Source organism: Balaenoptera acutorostrata, chromosome 3 (assembly GCF_949987535.1).
Source record: "Balaenoptera acutorostrata chromosome 3, mBalAcu1.1, whole genome shotgun sequence".
NCBI classification, from domain to species: Eukaryota; Metazoa; Chordata; class Mammalia; order Artiodactyla; family Balaenopteridae; genus Balaenoptera; species Balaenoptera acutorostrata.
The window spans coordinates 57042724-57065861 of NC_080066.1; the positions used below are offsets into that span (position 1 = coordinate 57042724).

Below are 23138 nucleotides of genomic sequence, written 5' to 3' on the forward strand. Positions count from 1 at the left end.
AGTGGCTGGCCTTGGCAGCGCACCTGGGATGGCAACAGTGCCCCCTTCTCTGCCCTGCCAACGGACTGCTCTGGATAAAGCTCTGGCTATTCGAAAGCCCTGCATGCCACACGGGCCGGCCGCGTCATGCCCTCCGGCAGAAACACTATCGCTTTGCACATTCCCAAAAGAGGGAAAAGAGCGACCAAAGGGCTTGTTTGCATAACTCACCTACCCCCAAGAAGGCCGACACAGATGCCTCAGCATGTCCATCTTCTCTCTGTCCCGCAAGACACCCGTGGGGAGTCACTCCTCTGGAAACGGGATTGCAACTCTTCACAGGTAACCTAGCTCACTGCATCCTCATGAACTGCCAAAGCCATCCCCACCATAGGCAGCTGATGCCATGCCATCACGAACAAGACACATCCTTGGGAAGCCGAGGCCAGCGCCTGCAACCCAATGATGACAGCCCATCCCACGACATCACACAGGACATGTCCTCATGATACCTTACCTTTCTCTCCAGGGCAGCAGCCACTACGCAGGCTTAAATGCAGCACTCGATCCTCACCCCACCCCACGGTGATCCACTTAGCGCCAACAGTGTGCTGGCAGCTTCAGGGGCAGCACCGAGGCCTAATCCATCAGCCCCCTTCCGCCATCACCAAACTCCATCCCACCCCCGCCCACTGCTGCAGCCCCACCGGGCACTCAAGAACCTCACCGCACCAAACACAACAACAGAGAGGGCCACAGGCCTGGACTGAGGCTCCAGGCTCCAACCAGGGAAACTTGCTCATTTTGGCTTCCAAAATCAACCACCGAAGCGCCATGCACAAAGCGTGATCCTGGTCAAAACACACTTCTCCGAGCTGAAAGCTCACTGGGCCCACACCAGCACACACTCCGACTCTGAAGACTCGCAGGAGAGCCTGCCCCCTTGCATTCCCTCACGGCCTTTTAGCAGGGACCGCGGATTCATAGATGACCCAGCTTATGGGCAGGCACGGTCCACCCTCAGACAGGAGCCCCTCCAATGCTAGAGCCCTTAGTGGTGTTTGCATGCATTTCAGCAGGGGATGTTGGCCCTCACTCCTAACTGTCCCCTACCCCCGAGAGGAAACTTGCTGGACCTCAGTTTCGATGAGGAGACGGTAGAGTGTTCTCACTCATTTTGTTCAGATTTTCCAAGGAATGCATACAAGGGTGTCATCATCGATCCAAGCACATGCTGGGACGCTGCAGAACACAAACGGGCAGGCCGTGGGGCTCTGAAGAGGAGCCATGACCCGGAAGTACTCCAAAAGCCTGGGGAATCCACAGTCCTCAGGCCACTCAGCAAGACCAACAATCAATCCACTCTGGCAGCCATTGGACCCATCTGAGGAAAACCTAATATCCAATGCAACATCTTACTATGGGTGAATGCTACTGTCCTGAGTTATCCCCAGCCACGCTCAGCAACGTGCGCCGGCTCCACTTTTTCCACTTCCCCTTAGCACATCAGGTCATCAGACAACACGAAGGTCTTCTTGTCTTTGCCGACGGCCAGCCTTACCCTGCAACTGCACCTGAGAAGTGGACAGAAATCATGTAGGCTTCTGAATTGCACCACAGTCCTGAGAGAACATGATTCTTGTGAAAACTTACCTGCGTGTGAGCCCGGAACCTGCTTCCCAAGTACCACTATCCCTTACCGAAAACTGATTGCGTGTCTCACAGCACGACTGGAGGAAGTTAGGCATGTATGTTGGCCAGTGTGTGAGACGCTGTATGTGTGTATTCACGTGTGTGGGCGTGTGTGACTGTGACTGCGCACGAAGATGCACTCGTGGGTTCCGGTGTGTGCCACTGAATACGCGTCTTGGTCTCTGGGTGTCCCTGTGGGCCTCTGCAGATGCCTCCAACAGTAAACGCCATAGTTTATACACACCATCCTGGTTGGACCCCCAACTGAAAGGAGAAAGACCTCTGTCAGCTTCAAGAGGCCACATGCGAACTTTGACCCCCAGGGACTATTGAAATAGTCCACAGACTCCCGCTCTCTCACAGCCACGCCTTCTGACCAAAGCACAAAGACTGGACGAGACCTGCCTCCCGGCCGTGGCTCTCACAGCTATGTGGACCTGGAGACCCTGCCACCTACCAGCACATCTGATGTGCCCTTGGGGTCACTCCCAGCACTCCCGGAAGCAAGAGAACCTCCCATGGGCGGGCTGACAGTGACCTGCAGTTGCCTACAGGCAAGATGCAGCCCGGCACTTCTCAAGGGGCTAAGGAACTGTGGACCAAGTGCGTCTTCTCACCAACTCGACCAAATCACTTTCCGTGACCCCGTGGGAATGCCCACAATGGGAAGTGTTGGGCTTCAGCAACCATGACACAGGTTGGAACACCAGAGCAGAAATTAGGCCACCTCCTCGCCCACGTATCGGCAAGTTTCCAACTGGCAGGATTGGTGGCCCTGACCACTGAGAAAACACTCAAATGATACACAGCCTCTTCCTAAGTGCCCTCCTCCTGCATGCAGGGCGACTCGACCCTATTGGAAGCCACAGACATCATGCGAACACGGGGACACTGAACACCAGGGAAGACAGACCGCAAGCCTGTCTGCTTTGATGATGCCCACACCACCCCATGCATCCTGGCAATTCTCCACTGCCACAGCGACACTACCGAGGAACTCACAGCGAACAAATGCACTGTTCCTGAGGACCACAGACAGACTTTCAATGGAAGACCTCTGCCACATGAGGGAACCTGGAAGCTTGAAAGGGCACAGTGGCTGTCCACGACAGCACACCTGGCATCGCAACAGTGCCCCCATCTCTGCCCTGCCCACGGACTGCTGCAGATAAACCTCAGGCTGTTCGAACGGCCTGCATGCCAAACTGGCTGGCGGTGTCATGCCCTTCCGGGAGAAACACTTTCGCTTTGCCCATTCCCAAACAAGGGAAGAAAGCAGCCAATAGGGATGTTCGCATAACTCACCTACCTCCAAGGAGGCCAGCACAGACGCCTCACGATGTCGATCTTCTCTACGTCCCACAAGACACCCTTTGGGTGTCATTCCTCCGGCAATGGGATCACAACTCTACACAGGTTACCTACCTCACCTCATGCACTTGAACTGCCAAAGCCACCCCCTCCATAGGCAGCTGATGCCAGCCCATCACGAACATGACTCATCCTTGGGAAGCCGAGGCCAGCACCTGCAACCCAATTATGACAGCCTATTCCATGACCTCACAAAGGACCTGTCCTCATCATCCCTTACCTTCCTGTCCAGGCCATCAGCGACCACGCAGGTTTAAATGCAGCACTCGATCCTCACCCCACTCCACGATGCCCCACTTGGCACCAACACTGTGCTGGGTGTTAAAGTAGAGGAGCAGACAAGGGCAGCAGTGTGGCCTAATCCATCAGCCCCTTTCCGCCGACGCCCAACCCGAGCCCAACCCCGCCCACTTCTCCAGCCTCACTAGGGACTCAAAAACCTCACTGTGCAAAATGCAAGGACAGGGAGGGCCACAGGCCTGGCCTCAGGCTCCAGGCACCAACCAGGGACGCTTGCTCATTTTGGCTTCCAGAATCAACACACGAAAAAGCATGCACGAAGTGTGATCCTGGCCAAAACACACCTATCCAACTGCAAGCCCACTGGGCCTAGACCGGCTCACACCCTGACTCTTAAGACCAGCAAGAGAGCCTGCCCCCTCGTATTCCTTCAACCGCCTTTCAGCAGCGACCCGGGATACACAGATAAGCCAGCTTATGTGCAGACATGGTCGACCCTCAGACAGGAGCCCCTCCAATACTGGAGTCCTTGGTGGTGTTTGCATGCATGTCGGCGGGGGACGCTGGCCCTCACTCCTAACCGTCCCCTACACCCGAGAGAGGAAACGTGCTGAACCTCAGTTTCGATAAGGACACGGTAGTGTGTTCTCACCCATTTTGTTCAGAGTTTCCAAGGAATGCGTACAAGAGTGTCATCATCGACCCAAGCACATGCTGGGACGCTGCAAAACACAACCGGGCAGTGCGCGGGGTTCTGCAGGGGAGCCATGAGCCTGGGGTACCCCAAAAGCCTGGAGTATCCACAGACCTCAGGCCACTCAACAAGACGAACAATCAAGCCACTCTTGCAGCCATTGGGCCCATCTGAGGAAAACCTAATATCTAATGGCACATCTTGGGGTGGTTGAATACCTACCGTCCTGAGTTATCCGTGACCATGCTCGGGACCATGGCCCCGCCTCACTTTTTCCAGTTCTTCTTAGCACCTCCAGTCATCAGAGCACATGAAGATCTTCTTGCTTTTGCCGACGGCGAGGCTTACCCAACAACTGCACCTGGGAAGTGGACTGGTGTCCTCAGAGGACATGATCCATAAAACCATTTACCTGGGCTCGAGTTCTGAAACTGCTTCCCAAGGACCTCTATCCCTTACCGAGAATTGACTGCATGTCTGATAGTACGACTGCAGGAAGTTAGGCACATACATTGGCCGGTGTGTGAGAGGCTGTATTTGTGTGTTCATGCGTGTGGGCGTGTGTGACTGTGACTACGCACGCAGATGCTCTTGTGGGTTTCTCTGTGTGCCACTGAATACGTGTCTTGGTCTCTGGGAGTCCCTGTAGCCCTGTGAAGAGGCGTCCAACAGTAAACGCCATAGTTTATACACAACACCCTGGCTAGACCCCCAACTGAAAGGAGAAAGCCCCCTGTCAGCTTCCAGAGGCCGCATGCAAACTTTAACCCCCAGGGGCTGTTGAAATACTCCACGGACTCCCGCTCTCCCACAGCCACGCCTTTGGACCAGAGCACAAAGACTGGACGAGACCTGCCTCCCGGCCGTGGGTGTGATATCTACGTGCAACTCGAGAACCTGCCAGCTACCAGCACATCTGATGTGCACTTGGGGTCACTCCCAGGACTTTCGGAAGCAAGGGAACTCCCATGGGTGAGCCAACACTGACCTACAGCACTCTACTGGCAAGATGCAGCCTGAAACCACTCAAGGGGCTAAAGAACATCGAACAAAGTGCAACTTCTCGCCAACTAGGCCTAATCACTTTCCTTTGACCCGTGGGAATGCCCACCACAGGAAGCAGTGGGCTTCAGCAGCCATGACCCATGTTGGAACCCCACAGCGGAAACTAGGCCACCTTCCCGGCCATGTCTCAGGCAGCTCCCATCCTGCTAGGTTCGCGGCCCTGACACCTAAGGAACTGCTCAAACGCTCAGCAGCCTCGTCCAACGTTCCCTACTCCAGCCAACAGGGCGACGCGTCCCTACTGGAAGCCACAGACATCTTCCGAACACGGGAACACTGAACACCAGGGAAGACAGACCGCAAGCCTGTCTGCTTTGAAGATGCTGATCCCACCTGATGCATCCTGGAAATTCTCCACTGCCACAGTGACACCACCGAGGAACTCACAGTGATCAAAGGCATGGTCCCCGAGGACCACAGACAGACTTGCAACAGAAGACCTCTGCCATGTGAGGGGATTTGGAAGCCTGAAAGGGAACAGTGGCTGGCCTTGGCAGCGCACCTGGGATGGCAACAGTGCCCCCTTCTCTGCCCTGCCAACGGACTGCTCTGGATAAAGCTCTGGCTATTCGAAAGCCCTGCATGCCACACGGGCCGGCCGCGTCATGCCCTCCGGCAGAAACACTATCGCTTTGCACATTCCCAAAAGAGGGAAAAGAGCGACCAAAGGGCTTGTTTGCATAACTCACCTACCCCCAAGAAGGCCGACACAGATGCCTCAGCATGTCCATCTTCTCTCTGTCCCGCAAGACACCCGTGGGGAGTCACTCCTCTGGAAACGGGATTGCAACTCTTCACAGGTAACCTAGCTCACTGCATCCTCATGAACTGCCAAAGCCATCCCCACCATAGGCAGCTGATGCCATGCCATCACGAACAAGACACATCCTTGGGAAGCCGAGGCCAGCGCCTGCAACCCAATGATGACAGCCCATCCCACGACATCACACAGGACATGTCCTCATGATACCTTACCTTTCTCTCCAGGGCAGCAGCCACTACGCAGGCTTAAATGCAGCACTCGATCCTCACCCCACCCCACGGTGATCCACTTAGCGCCAACAGTGTGCTGGCAGCTTCAGGGGCAGCACCGAGGCCTAATCCATCAGCCCCCTTCCGCCATCACCAAACTCCATCCCACCCCCGCCCACTGCTGCAGCCCCACCGGGCACTCAAGAACCTCACCGCACCAAACACAACAACAGAGAGGGCCACAGGCCTGGACTGAGGCTCCAGGCTCCAACCAGGGAAACTTGCTCATTTTGGCTTCCAAAATCAACCACCGAAGCGCCATGCACAAAGCGTGATCCTGGTCAAAACACACTTCTCCGAGCTGAAAGCTCACTGGGCCCACACCAGCACACACTCCGACTCTGAAGACTCGCAGGAGAGCCTGCCCCCTTGCATTCCCTCACGGCCTTTTAGCAGGGACCGCGGATTCATAGATGACCCAGCTTATGGGCAGACACGGTCCACCCTCAGACAGGAGCCCCTCCAATGCTAGAGCCCTTAGTGGTGTTTGCATGCATTTCAGCAGGGGATGTTGGCCCTCACTCCTAACTGTCCCCTACCCCCGAGAGGAAACTTGCTGGACCTCAGTTTCGATGAGGAGACGGTAGAGTGTTCTCACTCATTTTGTTCAGATTTTCCAAGGAATGCATACAAGGGTGTCATCATCGATCCAAGCACATGCTGGGACGCTGCAGAACACAAACGGGCAGGCCGTGGGGCTCTGAAGAGGAGCCATGACCCGGAAGTACTCCAAAAGCCTGGGGAATCCACAGTCCTCAGGCCACTCAGCAAGACCAACAATCAATCCACTCTGGCAGCCATTGGACCCATCTGAGGAAAACCTAATATCCAATGCAACATCTTACTATGGGTGAATGCTACTGTCCTGAGTTATCCCCAGCCACGCTCAGCAACGTGCGCCGGCTCCACTTTTTCCACTTCCCCTTAGCACATCAGGTCATCAGACAACACGAAGGTCTTCTTGTCTTTGCCGACGGCCAGCCTTACCCTGCAACTGCACCTGAGAAGTGGACAGAAATCATGTAGGCTTCTGAATTGCACCACAGTCCTGAGAGAACATGATTCTTGTGAAAACTTACCTGCGTGTGAGCCCGGAACCTGCTTCCCAAGTACCACTATCCCTTACCGAAAACTGATTGCGTGTCTCACAGCACGACTGGAGGAAGTTAGGCATGTATGTTGGCCAGTGTGTGAGACGCTGTATGTGTGTATTCACGTGTGTGGGCGTGTGTGACTGTGACTGCGCACGAAGATGCACTCGTGGGTTCCGGTGTGTGCCACTGAATACGCGTCTTGGTCTCTGGGTGTCCCTGTGGGCCTCTGCAGATGCCTCCAACAGTAAACGCCATAGTTTATACACACCATCCTGGTTGGACCCCCAACTGAAAGGAGAAAGACCTCTGTCAGCTTCAAGAGGCCACATGCGAACTTTGACCCCCAGGGACTATTGAAATAGTCCACAGACTCCCGCTCTCTCACAGCCACGCCTTCTGACCAAAGCACAAAGACTGGACGAGACCTGCCTCCCGGCCGTGGCTCTCACAGCTATGTGGACCTGGAGACCCTGCCACCTACCAGCACATCTGATGTGCCCTTGGGGTCACTCCCAGCACTCCCGGAAGCAAGAGAACCTCCCATGGGCGGGCTGACAGTGACCTGCAGTTGCCTACAGGCAAGATGCAGCCCGGCACTTCTCAAGGGGCTAAGGAACTGCGGACCAAGTGCGTCTTCTCACCAACTCGACCAAATCACTTTCCGTGACCCCGTGGGAATGCCCACAATGGGAAGTGTTGGGCTTCAGCAACCATGACACAGGTTGGAACACCAGAGCAGAAATTAGGCCACCTCCTCGCCCACGTATCGGCAAGTTTCCAACTGGCAGGATTGGTGGCCCTGACCACTGAGAAAACACTCAAATGATACACAGCCTCTTCCTAAGTGCCCTCCTCCTGCATGCAGGGCGACTCGACCCTATTGGAAGCCACAGACATCATGCGAACACGGGGACACTGAACACCAGGGAAGACAGACCGCAAGCCTGTCTGCTTTGATGATGCCCACACCACCCCATGCATCCTGGCAATTCTCCACTGCCACAGCGACACTACCGAGGAACTCACAGCGAACAAATGCACTGTTCCTGAGGACCACAGACAGACTTTCAATGGAAGACCTCTGCCACATGAGGGAACCTGGAAGCTTGAAAGGGCACAGTGGCTGTCCACGACAGCACACCTGGCATCGCAACAGTGCCCCCATCTCTGCCCCGCCCACGGACTGCTGCAGATAAACCTCAGGCTGTTCGAACGGCCTGCATGCCAAACTGGCTGGCGGTGTCATGCCCTTCCGGGAGAAACACTTTCGCTTTGCCCATTCCCAAACAAGGGAAGAAAGCAGCCAATAGGGATGTTCGCATAACTCACCTACCTCCAAGGAGGCCAGCACAGACGCCTCACGATGTCGATCTTCTCTACGTCCCACAAGACACCCTTTGGGTGTCATTCCTCCGGCAATGGGATCACAACTCTACACAGGTTACCTACCTCACCTCATGCACTTGAACTGCCAAAGCCACCCCCTCCATAGGCAGCTGATGCCAGCCCATCACGAACATGACTCATCCTTGGGAAGCCGAGGCCAGCACCTGCAACCCAATTATGACAGCCTATTCCATGACCTCACAAAGGACCTGTCCTCATCATCCCTTACCTTCCTGTCCAGGCCATCAGCGACCACGCAGGTTTAAATGCAGCACTCGATCCTCACCCCACTCCACGATGCCCCACTTGGCACCAACACTGTGCTGGGTGTTAAAGTAGAGGAGCAGACAAGGGCAGCAGTGTGGCCTAATCCATCAGCCCCTTTCCGCCGACGCCCAACCCGAGCCCAACCCTGCCCACTTCTCCAGCCTCACTAGGGACTCAAAAACCTCACTGTGCAAAATGCAAGGACAGGGAGGGCCACAGGCCTGGCCTCAGGCTCCAGGCACCAACCAGGGACGCTTGCTCATTTTGGCTTCCAGAATCAACACATGAAAAAGCATGCACGAAGTGTGATCCTGGCCAAAACACACCTATCCAACTGCAAGCCCACTGGGCCTAGACCGGCTCACACCCTGACTCTTAAGACCAGCAAGAGAGCCTGCCCCCTCGTATTCCTTCAACCGCCTTTCAGCAGCGACCCGGGATACACAGATAAGCCAGCTTATGTGCAGACATGGTCGACCCTCAGACAGGAGCCCCTCCAATACTGGAGTCCTTGGTGGTGTTTGCATGCATGTCGGCAGGGGACGCTGGCCCTCACTCCTAACCGTCCCCTACACCCGAGAGAGGAAACGTGCTGAACCTCAGTTTCGATAAGGACACGGTAGTGTGTTCTCACCCATTTTGTTCAGAGTTTCCAAGGAATGCGTACAAGAGTGTCATCATCGACCCAAGCACATGCTGGGACGCTGCAAAACACAACCGGGCAGTGCGCGGGGTTCTGCAGGGGAGCCATGAGCCTGGGGTACCCCAAAAGCCTGGAGTATCCACAGACCTCAGGCCACTCAACAAGACGAACAATCAAGCCACTCTTGCAGCCATTGGGCCCATCTGAGGAAAACCTAATATCTAATGGCACATCTTGGGGTGGTTGAATACCTACCGTCCTGAGTTATCCGTGACCATGCTCGGGACCATGGCCCCGCCTCACTTTTTCCAGTTCTTCTTAGCACCTCCAGTCATCAGAGCAAATGAAGATCTTCTTGCTTTTGCCGACGGCGAGGCTTACCCAACAACTGCACCTGGGAAGTGGACTGGTGTCCTCAGAGGACATGATCCATAAAAACATTTACCTGGGCTCGAGTTCTGAAACTGCTTCCCAAGGACCTCTATCCCTTACCGAGAATTGACTGCATGTCTGATAGTACGACTGCAGGAAGTTAGGCACATACATTGGCCGGTGTGTGAGAGGCTGTATTTGTGTGTTCATGCGTGTGGGCGTGTGTGACTGTGACTACGCACGCAGATGCTCTTGTGGGTTTCTCTGTGTGCCACTGAATACGTGTCTTGGTCTCTGGGAGTCCCTGTAGCCCTGTGAAGAGGCGTCCAACAGTAAACGCCATAGTTTATACACAACACCCTGGCTAGACCCCCAACTGAAAGGAGAAAGCCCCCTGTCAGCTTCCAGAGGCCGCATGCAAACTTTAACCCCCAGGGGCTGTTGAAATACTCCACGGACTCCCGCTCTCCCACAGCCACGCCTTTGGACCAGAGCACAAAGACTGGACGAGACCTGCCTCCCGGCCGTGGGTGTGATATCTACGTGCAACTCGAGAACCTGCCAGCTACCAGCACATCTGATGTGCACTTGGGGTCACTCCCAGGACTTTCGGAAGCAAGGGAACTCCCATGGGTGAGCCAACACTGACCTACAGCACTCTACTGGCAAGATGCAGCCTGAAACCACTCAAGGGGCTAAAGAACATCAAACAAAGTGCAACTTCTCGCCAACTAGGCCTAATCACTTTCCTTTGACCCGTGGGAATGCCCACCACAGGAAGCAGTGGGCTTCAGCAGCCATGACCCATGTTGGAACCCCACAGCGGAAACTAGGCCACCTTCCCGGCCATGTCTCAGGCAGCTCCCATCCTGCTAGGTTCGCGGCCCTGACACCTAAGGAACTGCTCAAACGCTCAGCAGCCTCGTCCAACGTTCCCTACTCCAGCCAACAGGGCGACGCGTCCCTACTGGAAGCCACAGACATCTTCCGAACACGGGAACACTGAACACCAGGGAAGACAGACCGCAAGCCTGTCTGCTTTGAAGATGCTGATCCCACCTGATGCATCCTGGAAATTCTCCACTGCCACAGTGACACCACCGAGGAACTCACAGTGATCAAAGGCATGGTCCCCGAGGACCACAGACAGACTTGCAACAGAAGACCTCTGCCATGTGAGGGGATTTGGAAGCCTGAAAGGGAACAGTGGCTGGCCTTGGCAGCGCACCTGGGATGGCAACAGTGCCCCCTTCTCTGCCCTGCCAACGGACTGCTCTGGATAAAGCTCTGGCTATTCGAAAGCCCTGCATGCCACACGGGCCGGCCGCGTCATGCCCTCCGGCAGAAACACTATCGCTTTGCACATTCCCAAAAGAGGGAAAAGAGCGACCAAAGGGCTTGTTTGCATAACTCACCTACCCCCAAGAAGGCCGACACAGATGCCTCAGCATGTCCATCTTCTCTCTGTCCCGCAAGACACCCGTGGGGAGTCACTCCTCTGGAAACGGGATTGCAACTCTTCACAGGTAACCTAGCTCACTGCATCCTCATGAACTGCCAAAGCCATCCCCACCATAGGCAGCTGATGCCATGCCATCACGAACAAGACACATCCTTGGGAAGCCGAGGCCAGCGCCTGCAACCCAATGATGACAGCCCATCCCACGACATCACACAGGACATGTCCTCATGATACCTTACCTTTCTCTCCAGGGCAGCAGCCACTACGCAGGCTTAAATGCAGCACTCGATCCTCACCCCACCCCACGGTGATCCACTTAGCGCCAACAGTGTGCTGGCAGCTTCAGGGGCAGCACCGAGGCCTAATCCATCAGCCCCCTTCCGCCATCACCAAACTCCATCCCACCCCCGCCCACTGCTGCAGCCCCACCGGGCACTCAAGAACCTCACCGCACCAAACACAACAACAGAGAGGGCCACAGGCCTGGACTGAGGCTCCAGGCTCCAACCAGGGAAACTTGCTCATTTTGGCTTCCAAAATCAACCACCGAAGCGCCATGCACAAAGCGTGATCCTGGTCAAAACACACTTCTCCGAGCTGAAAGCTCACTGGGCCCACACCAGCACACACTCCGACTCTGAAGACTCGCAGGAGAGCCTGCCCCCTTGCATTCCCTCACGGCCTTTTAGCAGGGACCGCGGATTCATAGATGACCCAGCTTATGGGCAGACACGGTCCACCCTCAGACAGGAGCCCCTCCAATGCTAGAGCCCTTAGTGGTGTTTGCATGCATTTCAGCAGGGGATGTTGGCCCTCACTCCTAACTGTCCCCTACCCCCGAGAGGAAACTTGCTGGACCTCAGTTTCGATGAGGAGACGGTAGAGTGTTCTCACTCATTTTGTTCAGATTTTCCAAGGAATGCATACAAGGGTGTCATCATCGATCCAAGCACATGCTGGGACGCTGCAGAACACAAACGGGCAGGCCGTGGGGCTCTGAAGAGGAGCCATGACCCGGAAGTACTCCAAAAGCCTGGGGAATCCACAGTCCTCAGGCCACTCAGCAAGACCAACAATCAATCCACTCTGGCAGCCATTGGACCCATCTGAGGAAAACCTAATATCCAATGCAACATCTTACTATGGGTGAATGCTACTGTCCTGAGTTATCCCCAGCCACGCTCAGCAACGTGCGCCGGCTCCACTTTTTCCACTTCCCCTTAGCACATCAGGTCATCAGACAACACGAAGGTCTTCTTGTCTTTGCCGACGGCCAGCCTTACCCTGCAACTGCACCTGAGAAGTGGACAGAAATCATGTAGGCTTCTGAATTGCACCACAGTCCTGAGAGAACATGATTCTTGTGAAAACTTACCTGCGTGTGAGCCCGGAACCTGCTTCCCAAGTACCACTATCCCTTACCGAAAACTGATTGCGTGTCTCACAGCACGACTGGAGGAAGTTAGGCATGTATGTTGGCCAGTGTGTGAGACGCTGTATGTGTGTATTCACGTGTGTGGGCGTGTGTGACTGTGACTGCGCACGAAGATGCACTCGTGGGTTCCGGTGTGTGCCACTGAATACGCGTCTTGGTCTCTGGGTGTCCCTGTGGGCCTCTGCAGATGCCTCCAACAGTAAACGCCATAGTTTATACACACCATCCTGGTTGGACCCCCAACTGAAAGGAGAAAGACCTCTGTCAGCTTCAAGAGGCCACATGCGAACTTTGACCCCCAGGGACTATTGAAATAGTCCACAGACTCCCGCTCTCTCACAGCCACGCCTTCTGACCAAAGCACAAAGACTGGACGAGACCTGCCTCCCGGCCGTGGCTCTCACAGCTATGTGGACCTGGAGACCCTGCCACCTACCAGCACATCTGATGTGCCCTTGGGGTCACTCCCAGCACTCCCGGAAGCAAGAGAACCTCCCATGGGCGGGCTGACAGTGACCTGCAGTTGCCTACAGGCAAGATGCAGCCCGGCACTTCTCAAGGGGCTAAGGAACTGCGGACCAAGTGCGTCTTCTCACCAACTCGACCAAATCACTTTCCGTGACCCCGTGGGAATGCCCACAATGGGAAGTGTTGGGCTTCAGCAACCATGACACAGGTTGGAACACCAGAGCAGAAATTAGGCCACCTCCTCGCCCACGTATCGGCAAGTTTCCAACTGGCAGGATTGGTGGCCCTGACCACTGAGAAAACACTCAAATGATACACAGCCTCTTCCTAAGTGCCCTCCTCCTGCATGCAGGGCGACTCGACCCTATTGGAAGCCACAGACATCATGCGAACACGGGGACACTGAACACCAGGGAAGACAGACCGCAAGCCTGTCTGCTTTGATGATGCCCACACCACCCCATGCATCCTGGCAATTCTCCACTGCCACAGCGACACTACCGAGGAACTCACAGCGAACAAATGCACTGTTCCTGAGGACCACAGACAGACTTTCAATGGAAGACCTCTGCCACATGAGGGAACCTGGAAGCTTGAAAGGGCACAGTGGCTGTCCACGACAGCACACCTGGCATCGCAACAGTGCCCCCATCTCTGCCCCGCCCACGGACTGCTGCAGATAAACCTCAGGCTGTTCGAACGGCCTGCATGCCAAACTGGCTGGTGGTGTCATGCCCTTCCGGGAGAAACACTTTCGCTTTGCCCATTCCCAAACAAGGGAAGAAAGCAGCCAATAGGGATGTTCGCATAACTCACCTACCTCCAAGGAGGCCAGCACAGACGCCTCACGATGTCGATCTTCTCTACGTCCCACAAGACACCCTTTGGGTGTCATTCCTCCGGCAATGGGATCACAACTCTACACAGGTTACCTACCTCACCTCATGCACTTGAACTGCCAAAGCCACCCCCTCCATAGGCAGCTGATGCCAGCCCATCACGAACATGACTCATCCTTGGGAAGCCGAGGCCAGCACCTGCAACCCAATTATGACAGCCTATTCCATGACCTCACAAAGGACCTGTCCTCATCATCCCTTACCTTCCTGTCCAGGCCATCAGCGACCACGCAGGTTTAAATGCAGCACTCGATCCTCACCCCACTCCACGATGCCCCACTTGGCACCAACACTGTGCTGGGTGTTAAAGTAGAGGAGCAGACAAGGGCAGCAGTGTGGCCTAATCCATCAGCCCCTTTCCGCCGACGCCCAACCCGAGCCCAACCCTGCCCACTTCTCCAGCCTCACTAGGGACTCAAAAACCTCACTGTGCAAAATGCAAGGACAGGGAGGGCCACAGGCCTGGCCTCAGGCTCCAGGCACCAACCAGGGACGCTTGCTCATTTTGGCTTCCAGAATCAACACATGAAAAAGCATGCACGAAGTGTGATCCTGGCCAAAACACACCTATCCAACTGCAAGCCCACTGGGCCTAGACCGGCTCACACCCTGACTCTTAAGACCAGCAAGAGAGCCTGCCCCCTCGTATTCCTTCAACCGCCTTTCAGCAGCGACCCGGGATACACAGATAAGCCAGCTTATGTGCAGACATGGTCGACCCTCAGACAGGAGCCCCTCCAATACTGGAGTCCTTGGTGGTGTTTGCATGCATGTCGGCAGGGGACGCTGGCCCTCACTCCTAACCGTCCCCTACACCCGAGAGAGGAAACGTGCTGAACCTCAGTTTCGATAAGGACACGGTAGTGTGTTCTCACCCATTTTGTTCAGAGTTTCCAAGGAATGCGTACAAGAGTGTCATCATCGACCCAAGCACATGCTGGGACGCTGCAAAACACAACCGGGCAGTGCGCGGGGTTCTGCAGGGGAGCCATGAGCCTGGGGTACCCCAAAAGCCTGGAGTATCCACAGACCTCAGGCCACTCAACAAGACGAACAATCAAGCCACTCTTGCAGCCATTGGGCCCATCTGAGGAAAACCTAATATCTAATGGCACATCTTGGGGTGGTTGAATACCTACCGTCCTGAGTTATCCGTGACCATGCTCGGGACCATGGCCCCGCCTCACTTTTTCCAGTTCTTCTTAGCACCTCCAGTCATCAGAGCAAATGAAGATCTTCTTGCTTTTGCCGACGGCGAGGCTTACCCAACAACTGCACCTGGGAAGTGGACTGGTGTCCTCAGAGGACATGATCCATAAAAACATTTACCTGGGCTCGAGTTCTGAAACTGCTTCCCAAGGACCTCTATCCCTTACCGAGAATTGACTGCATGTCTGATAGTACGACTGCAGGAAGTTAGGCACATACATTGGCCGGTGTGTGAGAGGCTGTATTTGTGTGTTCATGCGTGTGGGCGTGTGTGACTGTGACTACGCACGCAGATGCTCTTGTGGGTTTCTCTGTGTGCCACTGAATACGTGTCTTGGTCTCTGGGAGTCCCTGTAGCCCTGTGAAGAGGCGTCCAACAGTAAACGCCATAGTTTATACACAACACCCTGGCTAGACCCGCAACTGAAAGGAGAAAGCCCCCTGTCAGCTTCCAGAGGCCGCATGCAAACTTTAACCCCCAGGGGCTGTTGAAATACTCCACGGACTCCCGCTCTCCCACAGCCACGCCTTTGGACCAGAGCACAAAGACTGGACGAGACCTGCCTCCCGGCCGTGGGTGTGATATCTACGTGCAACTCGAGAACCTGCCAGCTACCAGCACATCTGATGTGCACTTGGGGTCACTCCCAGGACTTTCGGAAGCAAGGGAACTCCCATGGGTGAGCCAACACTGACCTACAGCACTCTACTGGCAAGATGCAGCCTGAAACCACTCAAGGGGCTAAAGAACATCGAACAAAGTGCAACTTCTCGCCAACTAGGCCTAATCACTTTCCTTTGACCCGTGGGAATGCCCACCACAGGAAGCAGTGGGCTTCAGCAGCCATGACCCATGTTGGAACCCCACAGCGGAAACTAGGCCACCTTCCCGGCCATGTCTCAGGCAGCTCCCATCCTGCTAGGTTCGCGGCCCTGACACCTAAGGAACTGCTCAAACGCTCAGCAGCCTCGTCCAACGTTCCCTACTCCAGCCAACAGGGCGACGCGTCCCTACTGGAAGCCACAGACATCTTCCGAACACGGGAACACTGAACACCAGGGAAGACAGACCGCAAGCCTGTCTGCTTTGAAGATGCTGATCCCACCTGATGCATCCTGGAAATTCTCCACTGCCACAGTGACACCACCGAGGAACTCACAGTGATCAAAGGCATGGTCCCCGAGGACCACAGACAGACTTGCAACAGAAGACCTCTGCCATGTGAGGGGATTTGGAAGCCTGAAAGGGAACAGTGGCTGGCCTTGGCAGCGCACCTGGGATGGCAACAGTGCCCCCTTCTCTGCCCTGCCAACGGACTGCTCTGGATAAAGCTCTGGCTATTCGAAAGCCCTGCATGCCACACGGGCCGGCCGCGTCATGCCCTCCGGCAGAAACACTATCGCTTTGCACATTCCCAAAAGAGGGAAAAGAGCGACCAAAGGGCTTGTTTGCATAACTCACCTACCCCCAAGAAGGCCGACACAGATGCCTCAGCATGTCCATCTTCTCTCTGTCCCGCAAGACACCCGTGGGGAGTCACTCCTCTGGAAACGGGATTGCAACTCTTCACAGGTAACCTAGCTCACTGCATCCTCATGAACTGCCAAAGCCATCCCCACCATAGGCAGCTGATGCCATGCCATCACGAACAAGACACATCCTTGGGAAGCCGAGGCCAGCGCCTGCAACCCAATGATGACAGCCCATCCCACGACATCACACAGGACATGTCCTCATGATACCTTACCTTTCTCTCCAGGGCAGCAGCCACTACGCAGGCTTAAATGCAGCACTCGATCCTCACCCCACCCCACGGTGATCCACTTAGCGCCAACAGTGTGCTGGCAGCTTCAGGGGCAGCACCGAGGCCTAATCCATCAGCCCCCTTCCGCCATCACCAAACTCCATCCCACCCCCGCCCACTGCTGCAGCCCCACCGGGCACTCAAGAACCTCACCGCACCAAACACAACAACAGAGAGGGCCACAGGCCTGGACTGAGGCTCCAGGCTCCAACCAGGGAAACTTGCTCATTTTGGCTTCCAAAATCAACCACCGAAGCGCCATGCACAAAGCGTGATCCTGGTCAAAACACACTTCTCCGAGCTGAAAGCTCACTGGGCCCACACCAGCACACACTCCGACTCTGAAGACTCGCAGGAGAGCCTGCCCCCTTGCATTCCCTCACGGCCTTTTAGCAGGGACCGCGGATTCATAGATGACCCAGCTTATGGGCAGACACGGTCCACCCTCAGACAGGAGCCCCTCCAATGCTAGAGCCCTTAGTGGTGTTTGCATGCATTTCAGCAGGGGATGTTGGCCCTCACTCCTAACTGTCCCCTACCCCCGAGAGGAAACTTGCTGGACCTCAGTTTCGATGAGGAGACGGTAGAGTGTTCTCACTCATTTTGTTCAGATTTTCCAAGGAATGCATACAAGGGTGTCATCATCGATCCAAGCACATGCTGGGACGCTGCAGAACACAAACGGGCAGGCCGTGGGGCTCTGAAGAGGAGCCATGACCCGGAAGTACTCCAAAAGCCTGGGGAATCCACAGTCCTCAGGCCACTCAGCAAGACCAACAATCAATCCACTCTGGCAGCCATTGGACCCATCTGAGGAAAACCTAATATCCAATGCAACATCTTACTATGGGTGAATGCTACTGTCCTGAGTTATCCCCAGCCACGCTCAGCAACGTGCGCCGGCTCCACTTTTTCCACTTCCCCTTAGCACATCAGGTCATCAGACAACACGAAGGTCTTCTTGTCTTTGCCGACGGCCAGCCTTACCCTGCAACTGCACCTGAGAAGTGGACAGAAATCATGTAGGCTTCTGAATTGCACCACAGTCCTGAGAGAACATGATTCTTGTGAAAACTTACCTGCGTGTGAGCCCGGAACCTGCTTCCCAAGTACCACTATCCCTTACCGAAAACTGATTGCGTGTCTCACAGCACGACTGGAGGAAGTTAGGCATGTATGTTGGCCAGTGTGTGAGACGCTGTATGTGTGTATTCACGTGTGTGGGCGTGTGTGACTGTGACTGCGCACGAAGATGCACTCGTGGGTTCCGGTGTGTGCCACTGAATACGCGTCTTGGTCTCTGGGTGTCCCTGTGGGCCTCTGCAGATGCCTCCAACAGTAAACGCCATAGTTTATACACACCATCCTGGTTGGACCCCCAACTGAAAGGAGAAAGACCTCTGTCAGCTTCAAGAGGCCACATGCGAACTTTGACCCCCAGGGACTATTGAAATAGTCCACAGACTCCCGCTCTCTCACAGCCACGCCTTCTGACCAAAGCACAAAGACTGGACGAGACCTGCCTCCCGGCCGTGGCTCTCACAGCTATGTGGACCTGGAGACCCTGCCACCTACCAGCACATCTGATGTGCCCTTGGGGTCACTCCCAGCACTCCCGGAAGCAAGAGAACCTCCCATGGGCGGGCTGACAGTGACCTGCAGTTGCCTACAGGCAAGATGCAGCCCGGCACTTCTCAAGGGGCTAAGGAACTGCGGACCAAGTGCGTCTTCTCACCAACTCGACCAAATCACTTTCCGTGACCCCGTGGGAATGCCCACAATGGGAAGTGTTGGGCTTCAGCAACCATGACACAGGTTGGAACACCAGAGCAGAAATTAGGCCACCTCCTCGCCCACGTATCGGCAAGTTTCCAACTGGCAGGATTGGTGGCCCTGACCACTGAGAAAACACTCAAATGATACACAGCCTCTTCCTAAGTGCCCTCCTCCTGCATGCAGGGCGACTCGACCCTATTGGAAGCCACAGACATCATGCGAACACGGGGACACTGAACACCAGGGAAGACAGACCGCAAGCCTGTCTGCTTTGATGATGCCCACACCACCCCATGCATCCTGGCAATTCTCCACTGCCACAGCGACACTACCGAGGAACTCACAGCGAACAAATGCACTGTTCCTGAGGACCACAGACAGACTTTCAATGGAAGACCTCTGCCACATGAGGGAACCTGGAAGCTTGAAAGGGCACAGTGGCTGTCCACGACAGCACACCTGGCATCGCAACAGTGCCCCCATCTCTGCCCCGCCCACGGACTGCTGCAGATAAACCTCAGGCTGTTCGAACGGCCTGCATGCCAAACTGGCTGGCGGTGTCATGCCCTTCCGGGAGAAACACTTTCGCTTTGCCCATTCCCAAACAAGGGAAGAAAGCAGCCAATAGGGATGTTCGCATAACTCACCTACCTCCAAGGAGGCCAGCACAGACGCCTCACGATGTCGATCTTCTCTACGTCCCACAAGACACCCTTTGGGTGTCATTCCTCCGGCAATGGGATCACAACTCTACACAGGTTACCTACCTCACCTCATGCACTTGAACTGCCAAAGCCACCCCCTCCATAGGCAGCTGATGCCAGCCCATCACGAACATGACTCATCCTTGGGAAGCCGAGGCCAGCACCTGCAACCCAATTATGACAGCCTATTCCATGACCTCACAAAGGACCTGTCCTCATCATCCCTTACCTTCCTGTCCAGGCCATCAGCGACCACGCAGGTTTAAATGCAGCACTCGATCCTCACCCCACTCCACGATGCCCCACTTGGCACCAACACTGTGCTGGGTGTTAAAGTAGAGGAGCAGACAAGGGCAGCAGTGTGGCCTAATCCATCAGCCCCTTTCCGCCGACGCCCAACCCGAGCCCAACCCCGCCCACTTCTCCAGCCTCACTAGGGACTCAAAAACCTCACTGTGCAAAATGCAAGGACAGGGAGGGCCACAGGCCTGGCCTCAGGCTCCAGGCACCAACCAGGGACACTTGCTCATTTTGGCTTCCAGAATCAACACATGAAAAAGCATGCACGAAGTGTGATCCTGGCCAAAACACACCTATCCAACTGCAAGCCCACTGGGCCTAGACCGGCTCACACCCTGACTCTTAAGACCAGCAAGAGAGCCTGCCCCCTCGTATTCCTTCAACCGCCTTTCAGCAGCGACCCGGGATACACAGATAAGCCAGCTTATGTGCAGACATGGTCGACCCTCAGACAGGAGCCCCTCCAATACTGGAGTCCTTGGTGGTGTTTGCATGCATGTCGGCGGGGGACGCTGGCACTCACTCCTAACAGTCCCCTACACCCGAGAGAGGAAACGTGCTGAACCTCAGTTTCGATAAGGACACGGTAGTGTGTTCTCACCCATTTTGTTCAGAGTTTCCAAGGAATGCGTACAAGAGTGTCATCATCGACCCAAGCACATGCTGGGACGCTGCAAAACACAACCGGGCAGTGCGCGGGGTTCTGCAGGGGAGCCATGAGCCTGGGGTACCCCAAAAGCCTGGAGTATTCACAGACCTCAGGCCACTCAACAAGACGAACAATCAAGCCACTCTTGCAGCCATTGGGCCCATCTGAGGAAAACCTAATATCTAATGGCACATCTTGGGGTGGTTGAATACCTACCGTCCTGAGTTATCCGTGACCATGCTCGGGACCATGGCCCCGCCTCACTTTTTCCAGTTCTTCTTAGCACCTCCAGTCATCAGAGCACATGAAGATCTTCTTGTTTTTGCCGACGGCGAGGCTTGCCCAACAACTGCACCTGGGAAGTGGACTGGTGTCCTCAGAGGACATGATCCATAAAAACATTTACCTGGGCTCGAGTTCTGAAACTGCTTCCCAAGGACCTCTATCCCTTACCGAGAATTGACTGCATGTCTGATAGTACGACTGCAGGAAGTTAGGCACATACATTGGCCGGTGTGTGAGAGGCTGTATTTGTGTGTTCATGCGTGTGGGCGTGTGTGACTGTGACTACGCACGCAGATGCTCTTGTGGGTTTCTCTGTGTGCCACTGAATACGTGTCTTGGTCTCTGGGAGTCCCTGTAGCCCTGTGAAGAGGCGTCCAACAGTAAACGCCATAGTTTATACACAACACCCTGGCTAGACCCCCAACTGAAAGGAGAAAGCCCCCTGTCAGCTTCCAGAGGCCGCATGCAAACTTTAACCCCCAGGGGCTGTTGAAATACTCCACGGACTCCCGCTCTCCCACAGCCACGCCTTTGGACCAGAGCACAAAGACTGGACGAGACCTGCCTCCCGGCCGTGGGTGTGATATCTACGTGCAACTCGAGAACCTGCCAGCTACCAGCACATCTGATGTGCACTTGGGGTCACTCCCAGGACTTTCGGAAGCAAGGGAACTCCCATGGGTGAGCCAACACTGACCTACAGCACTCTACTGGCAAGATGCAGCCTGAAACCACTCAAGGGGCTAAAGAACATCGAACAAAGTGCAACTTCTCGCCACCTAGGCCTAATCATTTTCCTTTGACCCGTGGGAATGCCCACCACAGGAAGCAGTGGGCTTCAGCAGCCATGACCCATGTTGGAACCCCACAGCGGAAACTAGGCCACCTTCCCGGCCATGTCTCAGGCAGCTCCCATCCTGCTAGGTTCGCGACCCTGACCCCTAAGGAACCGCTCAAACGCTCAACAACCTCCTCCAACGTGCCCTACTCCAGCCATCAGGGCGACGCGTCCCTACTGGAAGCCACAGACATCTTCCGAACACGCGAACACTGAACACCAGGGAAGACAGACCGCAAGCCTGTCTGCTTTGAAGATGCTGATCCCACCTGATGCATCCTGGAAATTCTCCACTGCCACAGTGACACCACCGAGGAACTCACAGTGATCAAAGGCATGGTCCCCGAGGACCACAGACAGACTTGCAACAGAAGACCTCTGCCATGTGAGGGGATTTGGAAGCCTGATAGGGAACAGTGGCTGACCTTGGCAGCGCACCAGGGATGGCAACAGTGCCCCCTTCGCTGCCCCGCCAACGGACTGCTCTGGATAAAGCTCTGGCTATTCGAAAGCCCTGCATGCCACACGGGCCGGCCGCGTCATGCCCTCCGGCAGAAACACTATCGCTTTGCACATTCCCAAAAGAGGGAAAAGAGCGACCAAAGGGCTTGTTTGCATAACTCACCTACCCCCAAGAAGGCCGACACAGATGCCTCAGCATGTCCATCTTCTCTCTGTCCCGCAAGACACCCGTGGGGAGTCACTCCTCTGGAAACGGGATTGCAACTCTTCACAGGTAACCTAGCTCACTGCATCCTCATGAACTGCCAAAGCCATCCCCACCATAGGCAGCTGATGCCATGCCATCACGAACAAGACACATCCTTGGGAAGCCGAGGCCAGCGCCTGCAACCCAATGATGACAGCCCATCCCACGACATCACACAGGACATGTCCTCATGATACCTTACCTTTCTCTCCAGGGCAGCAGCCACTACGCAGGCTTAAATGCAGCACTCGATCCTCACCCCACCCCACGGTGATCCACTTAGCGCCAACAGTGTGCTGGCAGCTTCAGGGGCAGCACCGAGGCCTAATCCATCAGCCCCCTTCCGCCATCACCAAACTCCATCCCACCCCCGCCCACTGCTGCAGCCCCACCGGGCACTCAAGAACCTCACCGCACCAAACACAACAACAGAGAGGGCCACAGGCCTGGACTGAGGCTCCAGGCTCCAACCAGGGAAACTTGCTCATTTTGGCTTCCAAAATCAACCACCGAAGCGCCATGCACAAAGCGTGATCCTGGTCAAAACACACTTCTCCGAGCTGAAAGCTCACTGGGCCCACACCAGCACACACTCCGACTCTGAAGACTCGCAGGAGAGCCTGCCCCCTTGCATTCCCTCACGGCCTTTTAGCAGGGACCGCGGATTCATAGATGACCCAGCTTATGGGCAGACACGGTCCACCCTCAGACAGGAGCCCCTCCAATGCTAGAGCCCTTAGTGGTGTTTGCATGCATTTCAGCAG

At 55.4% G+C, this 23138-nt stretch overlaps 8 non-coding genes across 8 annotated transcripts; all 8 read right to left on the reverse strand.

Annotated features, from left to right (window-relative positions):
• Positions 1-1111: 1111 nt before the first annotated feature.
• LOC130707837 (small nucleolar RNA SNORD116) lies at positions 1112-1204 on the reverse strand. Its single transcript, XR_009007866.1, has one exon. It is a non-coding gene; the product is annotated as a small nucleolar RNA SNORD116 (small nucleolar RNA).
• A 2690-nt stretch (positions 1205-3894) lies between these two features.
• On the reverse strand, positions 3895-3987 carry LOC130707943 (small nucleolar RNA SNORD116). The gene has a single exon (XR_009007973.1). It is a non-coding gene; the product is annotated as a small nucleolar RNA SNORD116 (small nucleolar RNA).
• Positions 3988-6631: 2644 nt separating this feature from the next.
• Positions 6632-6724, reverse strand: LOC114237562 (small nucleolar RNA SNORD116). Its single transcript, XR_003623094.2, has one exon. It is a non-coding gene; the product is annotated as a small nucleolar RNA SNORD116 (small nucleolar RNA).
• A 2690-nt stretch (positions 6725-9414) lies between these two features.
• On the reverse strand, positions 9415-9507 carry LOC130707944 (small nucleolar RNA SNORD116). Its single transcript, XR_009007974.1, has one exon. It is a non-coding gene; the product is annotated as a small nucleolar RNA SNORD116 (small nucleolar RNA).
• A 2644-nt stretch (positions 9508-12151) lies between these two features.
• LOC130707838 (small nucleolar RNA SNORD116) lies at positions 12152-12244 on the reverse strand. The gene has a single exon (XR_009007867.1). It is a non-coding gene; the product is annotated as a small nucleolar RNA SNORD116 (small nucleolar RNA).
• Positions 12245-14934: 2690 nt separating this feature from the next.
• On the reverse strand, positions 14935-15027 carry LOC130707945 (small nucleolar RNA SNORD116). The gene has a single exon (XR_009007975.1). It is a non-coding gene; the product is annotated as a small nucleolar RNA SNORD116 (small nucleolar RNA).
• Positions 15028-17671: 2644 nt separating this feature from the next.
• On the reverse strand, positions 17672-17764 carry LOC130707839 (small nucleolar RNA SNORD116). The gene has a single exon (XR_009007868.1). It is a non-coding gene; the product is annotated as a small nucleolar RNA SNORD116 (small nucleolar RNA).
• Positions 17765-20454: 2690 nt separating this feature from the next.
• On the reverse strand, positions 20455-20547 carry LOC130707946 (small nucleolar RNA SNORD116). Its single transcript, XR_009007976.1, has one exon. It is a non-coding gene; the product is annotated as a small nucleolar RNA SNORD116 (small nucleolar RNA).
• Between the last annotated feature and the right edge of the window lie 2591 nt (positions 20548-23138).